Consider the following 16,227-nt stretch of genomic DNA (forward strand, 5'->3'; position numbering starts at 1 on the left):
TTTTATTCAAAGTTCTAGCCGTGTTGTCAAGGTTCCTCCTCTGTGAGCTTGCCATTCAGATGGGCATGCAGGTAAGTGAGATTTTATATTTGTATTTATCTCACGTTACTCCACCCAAAGAAACATTTTTCATTTTGGAAGGAGTTATTCTTTAATTTGTGTCTTCTCCTTGATTTGTTTCCATTTCACCCTCATCTGCTATACTTTCATTGTCCTCCTAAAGTCATGCCTTTCTTCTATATGATACATTTATCTTTTATACTCCTTTACTATTTGATTGTAATCCCAGTAAATTCCTACCTGTCTTTTGGAAGTTGAGTTTCTCTCTGTCACCCTTCATTACTGTTATCATTGCCATTCCTATCTTCCCTCTGTCACATATTTTACTTTGCCATATTTGTTCTAAATTCATCCATGATGTGATCTCCTCAGTTGTCCTGCTTTATTGTTGTTTTCAAGAATTTATACCCATCTTCATCATCATCATCATCATCAATATTTATTTATATAGCGCCAGCAAATTCCATAGCGCTTTACAATTGGGAACAAGCATTAATAAACCAATACTGGGTAATACATACAGACAGAGAGGTAAGAGAACTCTGTTCGCAAGCTTACAATCTATCTTCGTCATCATGTGTATCTGTGTCACCCTCCTTTACTATATTAGCATTGTCCTTCTAACTTCTTCATCATCATCACCATTTATTTATATAGCGCCACTAATTCCGCAGCGCTGTACAGAGAACTCACTCACATCAGTCCCTGCCCCATTGGAGCTTACAGTCTAAATTCCCTAACACACAGAGAGAGAGAGAGAGACTAGGGTCAATTTGATAGCAGACAATTAACCTACCAGTATATTTTTGGAGTGTGGGAGAAAACTGGAGCACCCGGAGGAAACCCTGCAAACACGGAGAGAACATACAAACTAAACACAGATAAGGCCATGGTCTAACTTAATTCTATCTTCTCCATGATGGGTTTCCTTATGTCGTTCTCCTTTCCTGCATTATTTTCCTTCTATCTACATTCCTATCTTTTCCATGTTACGGTTTCCTCTGTCCCCCTCCTTTACTATGTCAGCTTCGTCCTCCTGACTTCATCCCTAGTTTCTCCAGGAAGAGCTTGTCTCTCTGAGTTTCCTTCACCATCTCATCATTGTTCTCAATGCGTTCTACTGATCTCCTCTATGACAAGCAATCCGAAGACAAACAGAACTGGTGCAGATTAATTATATAAAGTGTATTCCAGTACATGGAGTTACACATGGAGGCGTGGGTACACCATAAATAAACCAGGCAATTAATCAAGTCAAAGGGAAAGAAAGGAGAATATTCTGCTACGTGGCAACATTAAAACAAAGAAAAAAATATAAAAAAGTCACCGAGTTAATGCAGCTGAAAATAATATCGATCTGGAGAATTGTTCAGGGACCCTCTTATGTCTAAGAGTCTGTTCAACAGTAATTAGTAAATAATCTTTTATACACTGACCCCAATCAGCACATAGATTGTCAGTACAAGTCTGTAATGGAATTTATCTCCATCTGCTGAAGGAGGAGCAGATGTTTGTAGTAATTATAGCTCTAATTGGGAGTCCAGCATCTAATGGTCTAAACACTGATAGAAGTCATAGTGTATGGAGAGAGGTTATATTCAGGACACAATCCCAACACAACATAGATTGTTTTGGGGATGAAGCCGATATGAGGATACTGTCTTTCATTTAACCTCTCTCTATACTGTAGTCCTTCCTTCCCATGAAGGGTTTCCCTATACCACAATACTTTTTTGAACTATAATTGTTCTACCTTCAATCTTATGTACTCCATGATGTATTTGCGTCAATAGTCCTACTTCACTGTCCTCTTGACTTTATTCCTATTGTCTCCATAATTGGTTTATCTATTACCCTCCTTGTATTACCATAGTCCTTCTAATTTCAGACCTATCTCCTCTGTTATCCTCCTTCACTGTGTTATCATTCATCTCCAAACTGTGGGCCTGATTCATTAAGATTCTTAACTTAAGAAACTTCTTATTTAAGTCTCCTGGACAAAACCATGTTACAATGCAAGGGGTGCAAATTAGTATTCTGCTTTGCACATAAGTTAAATACTGCCTGTTTTTTCATGTAGCACACAAATATCAACTTTACATTTTAGCGTACAAATAAGCTATCAAGTATTTGTGTGCTACATGAAAAAACAGTCAGTATTTAAGTTATGTGCAAAACAGAAAACTAATTTGCACCCCTTGCATTGTAACATGGTTTTGTCCAGGAGACTTAAATAAGAAGTTTCTTAAGTTAAGATTCTTAATGAATCAGGCCCGGTATTCTTATCTTCTTCATGTTGAGTTTCTTTGTCTTCCTCCTGTCCTTCTAATGTAATTCCTATCATCTCCATGTAGAATATTTCTTTATGTTATATTTGCCCTAATTCTTTCCTTTCTTCTCTCTATCACTTTCCTCCACATCTCCTCATTGGTTCTTCACACATTTTTCCTAGCTTCTCTATGACATCTTCTATCAACAAATAAATAGGGTGATCAACCTCCCTTCCTATATTATCACTGTCGTCCTAACTTCATCCCTGCCTTCATCATGTTGTGTTTCCCTCTCATTCACCATGTCAGAGTATTAAATACATAATAATAAACATTTAGGCATCATGCAGCCTCTATTCAGGAGCACAGTGAAAATAAAAATTATAACCATAAAATCCAAATATTTATACCCCAATAAAGGAGTTTCAAGGAATCTGCCATGTATGTTGATTCATTTTCAAGTATCAAATAGCATACAACTTACCTTGTCACACAATTATTTCAACCAGACCAGTTTGTATGTAGATAGCGCTCACGCATCACATGGTATCATTAACAAATACAAAACCCGTCTAGTGCCAGGCCCGGCACTCCCATTAGGCAATCTTAGGCAGTTGCCTAGGGCGCCGGGACCTGCAGGGCGCCGCTCCCGCTGACTAGATTTGAAAATCTAGTCAGCGGAGAGAAGTGTGAGTGAGGTGCAGCGGCGGCGGGGTGCCGCCGCTGTTTCTTCTCTGTCTGCCCGCCCGGGCTCCCCGGCGCATCACACTGCTGATCACCTGATCACTCACGTCAGTGATCAGGTGACAGACCTTCCCAGCGTCCGCGGCGCCTGTGTTTTAATATATCACACTGTCTGCCACTGGCAGACAGTGTCAATAAAGTTTGCTAATACCCATCGTCCCCCTCCCTTCCCAGCATGCAACGGCTGCTCCACCCCTCTCCTTTGTGGTAAAGAAGGTGAGGAGCGGTGGGCAGCCATTAGAGAAGAAGAGCCTCCCAGCCTTCAGGATCCAAAAAAGTAAGTATTTCTCTTTTTTTGGGGGGTATTATTATTTTAATTTAATTAATTAAAGTTTGGAGTAAAAAAAAATGTTGGGGGTGGGATTTTTTATTATTATGTCACCCTTTTTTGTTCAATTTTAAAACTATGGTGGTTAAAATAATTATTTTATTGCACCTCATGCTCTTATTATTGACTTTTAGAGCATGACGTGCCAATAAAATCATGGTGCTGCAGGGGGGGGGGACAGAGGACATGGTGCTGCAGGGGGGGGGGGGGACAGAGGACATGGTGCTGCAGGGGGGGGATAGAGGACATGGTGCTGCAGGGGGGGGACAGAGGACATGGTGCTGCAGGGGGGAGGGGACAGAGGACATGGTGCTGCAGGAGGGGGGATAGAGGACATGGTGCTGCAGGGGGGGGGGGAAACAGAGGACATGGTGCTGCAGGGGACGACGACAGAGGACATGGTGCTGCAGGGGGGAGGGGACAGAGGACATGGTGCTGCAGGGGGGGGGACAGAGGACATGGTGCTGCAGGGGGGGGACAGAGGACATGGTGCTGCAGGGGGGGGATAGAGGACATGGTGCTGCAGGGGGGGGGACAGAGGACATGGTGCTGCAGGGGACGACGACAGAGGACATGGTGCTGCAGGGGGGAGGGGACAGAGGACATGGTGCTGCAGGGGGGGGGACAGAGGACATGGTGCTGCAGGGGGGGGACAGAGGACATGGTGCTGCAGGGGGGGGGGCAGAGGACATGGTGCTGCAGGGGGGGGCGGGACAGAGGACATGGTGCTGCAGGGGGGAGAGAGGACATGGTGCTGCAGGGGGGAGGGGACGGAGGACATGGTGCTGCAGGGGGGGACAGAGGACATGGTGCTGCAGGGGGGGGCAGGACAGAGGACATGGTGCTGCAGGGGGGGACAGAGGACATGGTGCTGCAGGGGGGGGGCGGGACAGAGGACATGGTGCTGCAGGGGGGTAGAGAGGACATGGTCAAGCAGTAGGGGGGCATTATGCTGCAGGGAGAGCAGTGTGATGGGTCATTCTCACAAGTTTTTGTTCCCGTATCTAATACTTGGATACTTCACCTCTAGAAATCCTGTGATTGTCCCTGGACAGCAGTGGAGTCTGGACAACATTCTCTATGAAACATCACGGCAGCCAGACCGCTGTAGGAGGTAAGGCTTATGCTTTTTTGTTTTTGTTTTTTTTACCAAAAGTGAAGGGTGTGAGGGTCTGGGAAGTGGGTATTTGGCGTGTCTTGGGGGGGGGGTGGGTGGGGGCGGTATTTTGAAATTTTGCCTAGGGCGCTGAGAACCCTAGCACCGGCCCTGTCTAGTGCCAATATTAAATCACCTATCAAATAGAAATGACCATATATGTTGCGTTAAATGTGGCCTTAGAGGCATCTCTACTATATTTACATCTGTTACTAACAAAGGAAGATAGTCAATATCCATATAAAATGTCACATGCACATACAACAAAACGTTAGCCTATGTATGTTAGGAAAACTACTTTTGAGATTTCGATTGGTCAATCCAACAAATAGACAGTTACGCTGTATAGTTTTTTTGTTTGTAAATGTAACAGAATTTCTTTGGAAGCATTATTGTTTCCTAATGTAGCTATTTGTTCCCAAGAGATGACAATTAGTTGTGTGCCTTATTAAAGTGTAATGACCAAGCAGTCCCAGGTCACTCAAAGTTCATTCTTTCCCAAAGGTCTTAACCACACAAGAATTTTGCTACAGTTACAAAATTGCAGTCTCAAATGGCTTCCTGTGCCAAAAACTACTGTGTATTATTTATATATGTAGCAGTCATTTGATGGAAGAAAAACTAGATGCAGATTGATGGCTTGTTCTCTGCAACATTGTTGTCTCTATAATGGACAGCAAATAACATTATCATTCAACTATACAAAAAAAACACAGACCTTCTCATGGAACATTGTATGTACCAGTTCAACTGTGATTTCAGTTCCATTATAAGGGATCATTTATCACTATGTAATAATGACATTTAGGGGCTTAAATAATAACATTGTTCAATGGGCAACCAATGAGATTTTAGTTTTTATTTTCTAAATTGGAAAAATGACAGTGGATTTGTTCCTCTGTGACCAGTCCCTGCATTTTTCATGTGTAGAGGTCACTGGGAGCAATTATAACTCTTGCCGTCTCCAATTCAATTCTGTATTTTACACATGTACCACTCAAACCATGGAAGCTTGTAAATAGAACATTCTGAATATTCTAAACAATTTCTAATGTAAAATGGAACATTTTCTTGTTTACGGTAAATAAATGATAATTTCAGTTATGATAATAAATATACCATTGGTCTAACTACAATATATAGGAAATCCATGAAAACCCGATGAGAACGTACAGGCTCCACATAGTGCCCTGCCGAGAATGTAACCCACGGCCCCAACGCTGCGAGACAGCAATGCTAACCAATGTGCCACCCTTAGCGAGTTGAACCAGGGAGCAGAGCTGTTGTCGACTGACTAGGCTTTCAGTCCTATTATAGTGACTCTATAGTGAGTATCCCCCAGCTGACAAACTACAAATGTAGCTCTATGGAAGTATGTATGGAGACATTTAATTGCTCAGATAGGGTTCATATGTGTCCTGGATTTACCAAGATAGTCCCAGTTTTTACTACTGAAATTCTTTGGTTGAGTTGGACATGTCATGGATCAATTGCATAGTTATTGTTAAAATGAATATACTGGAGATCATACCATTGATAAAGTGGAAATAACAGAACGTAAGTTGGGTACACGTACGTGTCATTACTCCCGGCTTCTGGAGCACTGTATACACTGTAATTGGGTTACAGTAGGGTTTATCTCTCAAGTCTCCTTCAATTCAGAGCTATGGATATATGGACTGATTAACATAATACTCATTTATGTCTTAAATAGGACACAAGTATAAAGGGATGTTGTACTTTGTATGCCTCTTGATAGGCATAGTGAGTCTTTTCTTAAAAAACTGTAAACGTGTTTTATGTACAGTAGACATCCTAATAAATGTATGGTACATATGCCTGATTTATGTGCGCCCTAAAACAAACGCACATTGCGCTTAGTATGCGGCCCTTAATGAATCAGGCCCAAGGTCGTTAAAACATCCTTATCTAGTCTGCCCACCAATATAGTCATCCTTCCCTAAATTAAGGCTCCTTATAATACATTTGATTATTTTGGAGATACATGGTCAGTAATTGAGAACAGTCCCCTATTTTCGCGTAAAATACAAGTCTCTGTACTGCACATTAGCACAAAAAATGTCTGCTCTTGTGTCCATATTCAGCCGTGTCTAACGCTTAGCGCTCTATGCTTATTATGGGGTCCCCTGTGTGGAGAAGTGCCCCGTGGACCAGCTGCCCCCAAAGAGGGCGAAGACGGAGGAAGATACTCACCGGCCCGGCGTTCCAGCGGTGAGTATCCCTTTTCTCTCTCTGCAGGTCCCGGTGGCAGCGGGCAAGCGGGCCCCAATTGGCTCGCTTCCCACTACTAGCCAATCAGTGGCCGGGCAGACGAGCCAATCCTAGCTCGCCTCCGGTCATTTGAATGTTAGGCGCTGCGGCGACCCAATCATGGCTCACCGTGATGGCTGACGATGTTGGCGCGTCCGCGGCTTTATAAGCCGCCGGGCGCTGACATTTTTTCAGTCCGGCGGTGGAGAAGAAGGAAGAAGACGTCCAGTGACGGAGACGCCGGCAAAAGCGGCAGGGAGCCCTTGTAAGGGCTGTGAGCTACCCTGCCACCTGAAGACCAAAAAGAAGACTCCGGCAAGAGGAACATTGCGGGGAGTCCTTGTAAGGGCTAAGAGCGCACCCGCCAAGAAGACTGCGGGAGCACCCAAAGGGAGAAGAGGCACCAGCGGCTGGAGATTCTGGAAGACCCGAAGACAGCGAGTCAAGCTGAGTTTCCTGCGCGGGGCAGGTTAGTATAAAATACTCAATTAGGTTGGGCATAAGGCCCGGGGGTACGTTTCAGGCACTAGGCCTGTGGCACAGTTAGGGGTAGCCATGGGAGGAGTTTCTTGGGCACTAGGCCCCATAGTTAGGAGGGCGCAAGGCCCTAGTTAGTTAGGAGGGGACAAGGCCCTAGTTCGTTAGGAGGGCGCAAGGCCGAAGTTTGTTAGGAGGGCGCAAGGCCGAAGTTCGTTATGAGGGAGCAAGGCCGAAGTTCGTTATGAGGGCACAAGGCCCCAGTTCGTTATGAGGGCACAAGGCCCCAGTTCGTTAGGAGGGCGCAAGGCCCTAACATTAGGCTAGAGGGGTACGAGGCCCTTGGAGCGTAGAGAGGCAGAGGCCTCTGGGTGAGGGGAGCAGTAGGCTCCCATGAGTATAGCAGTGCGGCTGCCTTGTAGTGTAGCAGGACATTGAGTCCTTGCAGTTAGAGGGATATAAGGTCCCTGATGGTTAGTGGGGCAGTAGGACCTGTTAGTTGGTAGTGGTATTATTCAGCATTGCTACCACTTTTAATGGGCATTACTGCTGATGCTGTCTGATGGGGCACAAACCCCCTAGTGAGGATCCTCAGTGCTGGTGTCTCATGATATTACCATTCCACTGCACCCCATGGGAGATCAAAAAGCTGAAATATGAATAAAATATATTCTTGCATTATCTTTACTCATAGTTTTATGCAATATTCAAAATCTGTAACATGTGGCCCTTAGTAGGAATCAGGGCCCCACATGTGAAGCCCCCGACAATCTCTCAAGTTGCCACTGAGTTAAACTATAGAAAATATAGGAATAAATAAACATAATTTTAAGAGAAAAAAAACCAATATAATTAAGGAGACGGAGGGATATACACTATATGGGCAAAAGTATTCGGACGCTTGACCATTACACCAACAGGGACTTTAATGACATTGTGTTCAAATACATATATTTTAATATGGAGCTGGTCCCCCTTTTGCAGTGATAACAGCTTCCACTCCTCTCGGAAGACTTTCCACAAGATGTTGGAGTGTTTCTGTGGGAATTTGTGCCCATTCATTTTGTAGAGCATTTATGAGGTCAGGCACTGATGTTGGACTGGCTCGCAATCTCTGTTCAACTTCATCTCAAAGGTGTTCGATGGGGATGAGGTCAGGTTCTGTGATTTTACATGGTCTTCCGCTTTGTGGCTGAGTTGCTGTTGTTCCTAAACGCTTCCACTTTCTAATAATATCACTTACAGTTGCCTGTGGAATATCCAGCAGGGCTGAAATTCCAAGAACCGTCTTGTTACAAAGGTGGCATCCTATCACAGTACCACGCCTGAAGTCACTGAGCTCTTCAGAACAACCCATTTTGTATCACAAATGTTTGCAAATGGAGACTGCATAGCTAGGTGCTTGATTTTATACACATCTGGCAACGGGTCTGATTGAAACACCTCAATTCAATAATTAACAGGTGTGGCCAAATACTTTTGCCCATATAGTGTATGTGATAGTAGGTGGTACTGGGGATGTTTCTGCTATTTCAGGTAACGCTCAGAGTAATGTGCACACCTAGGAGATTATGGTTTGTGAGGCCCTAGGGTGAGTAATTTGTGGGGGTCCCTGCCAGCAAAACTTAATTGTCAAAACGACAACAGTGGTGTTATATAATGTGTCCAATCCCTACAGACAGATGATGTGAAGTTTTTTTGAAAAGCTAAAACAAAACTATGGCTCTTTGCAAAGTCTAATGTAATATAACAATGTATTGTACAGAAAGCAGTCCAGCCGGTATATATATCACAGAATGCAGGAAAATCCTCAGTAATCTCATTTAGTTTATGTTTTTAAACTAAAACAAAGCATGCTTCTGAACTGAGGCAAATATTTCAAGGACATCTTTGAAATCCGGTTCATGCAGAATATCATGTTCAGTACTCATTAACGTGAGCCATGAAAGATGGCCGATTCATTGTAGTCCTTAGTCTGTTCTTTATTATCCTCATTTTGGGAAAGGGCCGTTCAGCACCGCAGAGCGACACCATCATTAACCAGTATATTCTCGGAATAAATTCAACATTTGCAATTTTAAGTCTTTCTCGTCCAGAATTTTAAATGAAGAACAGATCCTTTAGCATGTTGTCATTGTAGTATTCTTTGTAGTTGTACAATGGCAGCAAGATAAAGTATTTCATTACCAGGGCTGTGCTCGAGAATAGCGATGCCCGTGCATGGCATCTCTGCCCGCATCCAACCGCTCGGGTGTGTGTAAGACAAACACTTCATTGACAGCCTACAGATAATGCTATCTGGCCTTGCAGCTGGGAAGTGGGCACAATAGTTCTCTGTGAAGGCCGTATGTGGCACTGTCACACTAGGAGGAGTGTGGCTGGTACCACATGGCATTAAGGGATCATTTATATGTGGGGGCCTTGGGGCAAGCGCTTCAGTTGCCCCACCTATAATCCAGATCTGTGAACACCCTATTATCTAATTTTTTAGGCACTCCACAAGACTCCAAGGGGCATATTTAACTTTAATATTAGTAGTGATGTTACACTTTCAGACACTTACCGTAAATTCAACGCCACTTGTAGTGTCCCACATATTTATGAACGGTGCATCGCAGCCGATATCGTGAATATCAGCTGCTTTGCATTCTGTTTCGCTTTTGGGAGCAGTCACCATTCAATAGTATGGTGACTGCTCCTTTCCGCTGAAGCTGGCGTACATTATCATAATTGAAAAATGTCAGTGCTGTCAGCTCTGCTCCGAAGAGCAGAGCTGGACAGCGCATGTGTGGAGGGATCACTCACTCACTCCCTGTCACTCACCGATCTCGCTCTACAACTATAGTTGCAGAGAGAGAGCGGAAATGTTTGTGCGCATGCCCAGGTCTTTGAACTGCACATGCGCAGTTGCAGTGAGAAAAGAAACGAAGCAGTCAAGAAGGAGATCCGGAGACAGCGCATTATGAAGAGGCAGCGGTAAGTACTTTTTTTTATCACAGAAACAGCAGATTATCGGAACTGCTGTTTCTGTGTTGTGTTCTTCATACATTTGAGAAATAGTTTAATGCTTATCAATGCGATAAGGATTGAAAACTATTTTTCACTTTATGGGAACATTGATAAATGTGCCCCCAAAAGAGACCTTAGTTAACCTATCTAGTAAACCCAGCTCTGCACATGACAAGAACTTTGCGATCTGCACTACACAACATACATAAAAGCATGATTTCCTATCCGGCAGTAAAACCCATTACAAATCTGCATCGGTCCTTGGAAGAAAACGCTTAAAGCAGCTCCAGGTTATTCACTGTTTGTCTCGGCCAATAGCCAGGGGGCTGTGAGGAGATACGGTGGGATATGTGAATGCGCGGACCAATGAAAAGCTGCAATCACTGGGACTGCAGCTCCTCATTGGTCCTCCTATTTCGCACAACCCATTGCAGCCATGTTAAGTAGTGACAAAAAATAAATGTGTTGGTGCTCCAGTGCCCAAAACAGAGGGACCCCTGAAAAACAGCATACACTTCCCAGAGCTACACTAATGGGAACCACTCAGACAGTGAAAACCGAATAGGTTGTAATGGTGCTTTAAGTGAAGCATATGTGTTCTGGAGATGATTACAATAGCTGGATACAGTCTATCACAATGCTTTCATGTTACCATTTAAATAGGAAGATTGATAACAGAGTATTAATGTTAATAGACCCCCTCACCCCCCACCCACAATTAGCTGACATTGTCTGCACCCACATTCTATGTATTGTAATCCAGGACACATCTGTAAAGAAAAAAGAGTAATTATCTTTAAATGAATGTAATTTTTGTGATGTCTCCTATCTTCATCATCTGTAAATGACAAAAAAATAATCACAAAGCCTTTGATCCATTAAATAAAACCCTTAATGGCTATATAATGTATAGGATCTATTAAGAGCCATTTGATATACATCAACCACTGGTTTAGAATTCAATATAAACACTCAAATTTAATTGTTTTCTTATCCAACTCTGGACAAAACATAAATACTGCTGATATTGCAATATAACACAACGTTTGGTGGTAGTTACCATGTGATGGAACAGAAATAGAGGCTGGTATTATTATGCACCTGTCATGCATTGCTCAAAATATCTAATGTCCACAGTGCAGCCTGATCAAAGCCTCATTGAACTGTGCAGTTTCTGCTGAGAAATATCAGCTGTAAACCTGTTAATGTTGGGTGGTGAAAACAGACTTGTTATGATAACGAATCAGATTATTATAAGTTTTTTAAAAAATGTTTTACATAGATGACGCATACTTGCCAACTTATGGCAAGTATGATCCGGGAGCCTGCCGGGGGGAAGGTGGGCGTGCAGGGGGTAGGGCTCCAAAAATCGCATCATTTTGGCCCCAAACGCTGCGATTCCCTGTGAATCACGCGAAATGCGGGAGTCTCCCGGACATTCCGGGAGAGTTGGCAAGTATGAGATGAAAAGAAACAGCAGCTGTGTACAAATCATAAAACAACAAGATGCCAACAGCCTCTGAAGTCTATCCGGGGTCGACGGAAGCGCTGTGGGTGCCCCCACCACCACCCTGCTTATTACCATAGCAGCCACCAAATGGGGTTGGCATCTGGGAGTTTAGCGATGGGCTGTACGGCACACTATCAGGATATGACAGACATGGCGGTGCAGCTACTGGCAGCTTTCCAGGTAAGAAGCTGCTTGCTTCTGTTCTTCCATGTCAGCAACCAGCACTTCCTACACCAGGCCTGGACAACCTGTGGCTCTCCAGGTGTTGTGAAACTACAAGTCCCAGCATGCTTTGCCGCTAGATAAACAAATGATAGCTGGCAGAGCAGGCTGGGACTTGTAGTTTCACAACACCTGGAGAGCCGCAGGTTGGCCGACCTAGATGATCGCCAAGGTTCACTTAGTGCTAGCACCCAGCCCTGGGTCCATGCAGCTACACAACAGATACTGGCATCATAAACAGGTAATTCCAAGTGCTTTCCAAACCACAGGATTGGATAGTGTTGTACTGTACACAGGTGCAGCCCTTGCTATGAAAACCACTGTCATATGTTTTTACATTGAAAAATGTAAGTATAAACTCCACTGAAAATGCAAGCTTGATATGCAGTTATTAATAGATTTTTCACTCAGGTTCAGGTCATTGGAGGACACCCAATGTGTACAAGCGAATGGAACAGGCAGCATTCAGCAAAACGTAACAACACTGTAGCACACCGGTACACATGTAAACCGCAAGTGGATAGGTTCATTAGAAACAATGGTTTCCTGTTTCAAAAACCTTTATATGCGCTATACTTGCGTTAAAATAGCCAGTATACTGCATGAATTTAAAGCCAGTAAGCAAAACTACACCTGGACAAACCATGTCAGCCATCTTGCTGGTGCACCTATAAACCTTCTGTCCCTGTTTCGTTGCCATCTTTACGATGGGGCTGGGACCCACCCTTCTGCTGTGGGGCTGGGACCCACTCTACTCGCAGTTGGGCTACAACCCACTGCAGCGTACTCTGTGGGGCTGAACCCACTCTACTCACAGTTGTGCTTTGATTCACTGCAGCGTACTCTGTGGGGCTCGACCCACTCTATTTGCTGTGGGGTTACAACCCACCACTGCGCAATCTCTGAAGCTGAGACCACTGCTCGCACTCAAATCTCAGGGCCTTGGCCCGAAATCTCACACTGCTTGTTGGGTGCACGGACCCGCTGCCAGGCTGGTCTGTAGTTGGGCCGTAGCTCCAACCTACTGCGAGCGTTACACTTCCTCGGTGGGGTTCCTACCCACTCTCGTACACGGTGGGGCTGGGATCCACTACCACGCCCTCTGCTCCAAGGGTTTCTAGCTCTGACTGTATTCAATCCAAATGTATCTCAAGATGTGTTTCCATTTGTATCTGGGTGTAAGTACGCTCTGCCTAAATGTAACTTGCTGTATGTAGACAGACTGCAGTGTACGCACAAGCATCTGCTCACTAAAAGGTCTCAGAACAGATAAAAAAAAATATTTAAAATAAATGAACAACTATTTAACAGTGTAATGACTAACAAAAATACGTTTTTGTATTTCTTTTTTTACACTAAATACATAAATCATTTGTACTGTACTTACAATGCGTTTATAATATAGCCCATCTTCCCTGTATACACATGTCCTGTGTTAGCTAGTGGCATGCTTACATGTAGTTTATACTACATAGACTATGCCGTGACAGTAATCACTATCATTCGGTACATACAGCTGCCCTACACTATATGGACAAAAGTATTCAGATGCTTGACCATTACACCAACAGGGACTGTAATGATTTTGTATTCAATTACATATACTTTAATATGGAGTTGGTCCCCCTTTTGCAGCGATAACAGCTACCATATTTTTCGCTCCATAAGACGCACTTTATCCCCCCAAAAAAGAGGGGGGAAAGTGTGTGCGTCTTATGGAGCGAAGGAGAGCGGGCAAACTTACAGTTTGTGGTAGCGGGTCCAGGGGCTGATGCAGATGTCCTCCGGGCCGGAGAGAAAGTGCCGGTGGTTGGTGTTCTGAGCTGTCCTACGGATCCTCCTGATCCGTCCGTTCCCCCGCCTATCAGTGAGAGCCCAGCTATCACATGGAATGTGCACCACATGACAGGTGCCGTCCCAGGTGAGAAGTGCTGAAGACATCGTGCGGAAAGAACAAGGTAAGTTATGGGAGGCTGGGAGTCCTGGAGGCTACAGTGTGTGTGGTAAAGGCTACAGTGTGTGTGCTAAAGGGCTAAAGGCTACAGTGTGTGTGCTGCAGGCTACAGTGTGGTAAAGGCTACAGTGTGTGTGCTGCAGGCTACAGTGTGGTAAAGGCTACAGTGTGTGTGCTGCAGGCTGCTGTGTCGTAAAGGCTACAGTGTGTGTGCTAAAGGCTACAGTGTGTGTGGTAAAGGCTACAGTGTGTGTGCTGGAGGCTACAGCGTGTGTGGTAAAGGCTACAGCGTGTGTGGTAAAGGCTACAGTGTGTGTGGTAAAGGCTACAGCGTGTGTGGTAAAGGCTTCAGTGTGTGTGGTAAAGGCTACAGCGTGTGTGGTAAAGGCTACAGTGTGTGTGCTGCAGGCTACAGTGTGGTAAAGGCTACAGTGTGTGTGCTAAAGGCTACAGTGTGTGTGGTAAAGGCTACAGTGTGTGTGCTGGAGGCTACAGCGTGTGTGGTAAAGGCTACAGCGTGTGTGGTAAAGGCTACAGTGTGTGTACTGGAGGCTACAGTGTGTGTGGTAAAGGCTACAGCGTGTGTGGTAAAGGCTACAGTGTGTGTACTGGAGGCTACAGTGTGTGTGGTAAAGGCTACAGTGTGTGTGCTGGAGGCTACAGCGTGTGTGGTAAAGGCTACAGCGTGTGTGGTAAAGGCTACAGTGTGTGTACTGGAGGCTACAGTGTGTGTGGTAAAGGCTACAGTGTGTGTGCTGCAGGCTACAGTGTGGTAAAGGCTACAGTGTGTGTGCTAAAGGCTACAGTGTGTGTGGTAAAGGCTACAGTGTGTGTGCTGGAGGCTACAGCGTGTGTGGTAAAGGCTACAGCGTGTGTGGTAAAGGCTACAGTGTGTGTACTGGAGGCTACAGTGTGTGTGGTAAAGGCTACAGTGTGTGTGCTGGAGGCTACTTTTTTTCCTGTTTTCCTCCTCTAAAAACTAGGTGCGTCTTATAGTCAGGTGCGTGTTATGGAACGAAAAATACGGTACCTCTCTTCTTGGGAGACTTTCCACAAGATGTTGGAATGTTTCTGTGGGAAGTTGTGCTCTTCTGCTCCACGGGAGGTTTCTGTCCTCCCTGAGCTCGCCTTAGGACAAATGCTTTACGGATTGACAGGTGTACCGCTCCAGTCAAACTCCCCACCGGCCACTGTCCTCGGAGCATTTATGAGGTCAGGCACTGATGTTGGACGAGAAGACCTGGCTCGCAATCTCCGTTCCAGTTAATCCCAAAGGTGTGCGATGGGGTTGAGGACAGGGCTCTGTGTGGGCCAATCAACTTCTTCCACACCGAACGCATCAAACCATATCTTTGTAGTCTTTGCTTTGTGCACTGCGGCACAGTCATGTTGGAATAGAAAAGGGCCTTCCCCAAACAGTTGCCACAAAGTTGGAATCATAGCATTGTACAAAATGACTTGGTATGCTGAAGCATTAAGATTAAGATTGCCCTTCACTGGAATGCTGGGCATTGGTCTTGGTGATGTGAGGCTTGTATGCAGTGCTCGGCCATGGAAACCCATTTCATTAAGCTCCCGTCGCACAGTTTTTGTGCTTATATTAATGCCAGTGGAAGTTAAGAACTCTTCGGCTATAGAATCAGCTCAGTTGGTGAATCAGTTGGTGACTTTTACACACCATGTGCCTTAGCAGTCGTTGACCCCGCTCTGTGATTTTACGTTTTTACTACATAGACAATGCCGTGACAGTCATCCCTATCATTACGTGGTCTTCCAATTCGTGGCTGAGTTGCTGTTGTTCCTAAACGCTTCCACTTTCTAATAATATCACTAACAGTTGACTGTGGAATATCCAGCAGGGATGAAATTTCACGAACCGTCTTATTGCAAAGGTGGCATCCTATCACAGTACCACGCTTGAAGTCACTGAGCTCTTCAGAACGACCCAATTTGTTTCACAATGTCCACAACTGTAGACTACATGGCTAGGTGCTTGATTTTATACACTTCTGGCAACGGGTCTGATCGAAACACCTCAATTCAATAATTAACCGATGTGGCCAAATACTTTTGTCCATATAGTGTACTTACGAGAAACACAGGACTCGAATCGGCTGCCTCTGCCTCGGCAGGCCCTTACTGTACATGGTCTATGTTCATCTGCCCCTTTCCCTGCCTTTTCCGCCTCTCAATCATAGGTAGTCGTAAGTGTCATTTGCATTCAGA

This window comes from Mixophyes fleayi, chromosome 5 (genome assembly GCF_038048845.1).
Source record: "Mixophyes fleayi isolate aMixFle1 chromosome 5, aMixFle1.hap1, whole genome shotgun sequence".
NCBI lineage: Eukaryota > Metazoa > Chordata > Amphibia > Anura > Limnodynastidae > Mixophyes > Mixophyes fleayi.